This window comes from Lissotriton helveticus, chromosome 2_1 (assembly GCF_964261635.1).
Source record: "Lissotriton helveticus chromosome 2_1, aLisHel1.1, whole genome shotgun sequence".
In the NCBI taxonomy this organism is placed as follows: Eukaryota; Metazoa; Chordata; class Amphibia; order Caudata; family Salamandridae; genus Lissotriton; species Lissotriton helveticus.
Genome location: NC_136059.1, coordinates 1603597919 through 1603598986, shown reverse-complemented (window position 1 = coordinate 1603598986; position 1068 = coordinate 1603597919). Strand labels below are relative to the sequence as shown.

General features: G+C 40.9%; 1 pseudogene; it reads right to left on the bottom strand.

Annotated features, from left to right (window-relative positions):
• Window positions 1-496: 496 nt before the first annotated feature.
• Window positions 497-730, bottom strand: LOC144820715 (18S ribosomal RNA; annotated as a pseudogene).
• Window positions 731-1068: the final 338 nt, after the last annotated feature.

The following is a 1068-nucleotide window of genomic DNA, read 5'->3' as shown; positions in this document are numbered from 1 at the left end:
CATTCCAATTACAGAGCCTGGAAAGAGCCCGGTATTGTTATTTTTCATCCCTACCACCCTAAGTCAGGAGTGGGTAATTTGCGCGTTGCTGCCTTCCTTGGATGTGGCAGCCGTTTCTCAGGCTCACACTCCGGACTCCGACTCCCACTCCGGACTCAAACCCTGATTCCCCATTTCCCGTGGTCACCATGGTGGAAATCCAAACATCCTAAAGGAAACAGACTTTATTTCTTGTACCAAGTTGTCAACTTGATCAAATCTTCTTACACATTTCCATTTTAACACACACACACACACATTTAAAAAGATTTCACTTTTTAAAAAAAAGCGGCATAATTTACATGTCCTTTTGTACATTTTTTCGCATTCCTGTAGGCTAAAAAGCTTAACAGAGCCACTTTAATTCTTCTTCAAAGTTGTTAAGCGACAGGAAAGGTCAACTTGCTCATTCCAATTACAGAGCCTGGAAAGAGCCAGGTATTGTTATTTTTCATCCCTACCACCCGGAGTCGGAAGTGGGTAATTTGCGCGCTTGCTGCCTTCTTTGGATGTGGTAGCCATTTCTCAGGCTCCCACTCCGGACTCCGACTCCCACTCCGGACTGGAACCCTGATTAACCGATACCCCTGTTCACCACGGTGGAAATCCAAACATCCTAAAGGAAACAGACTTTATTCCTTGTACCAAGTTGTCAACTTGATCAAATCTTTTTACATATTTGCATTTTAACACACACACATTTAAAAAGATTTCACTTTTTTAAAAAAGGCATCATAATTTACATGTCCTTTTAAAAAAAAAATCGCATTTATTTAGGCTAAAAAGCTTAACAGAGCCACTTTAATTCTTCTTCAAAGTTGTTAAGCGATGGGAAATGTCAACTTGCTCAAATCTTCTTTCATATTTCACCAGTGTAGTCACAGAAAGTAGCATCGATTCGAAAGTTGATAGTGGAGACATCTGAACGTATCGTCGTCCACAGGGGAACGTGCGATCTTCCCGAGGTTTTCTAGAGTATGTATTTGGTACATATATGTATGTATTTTGTATCTACTCCTCAACGCCGAT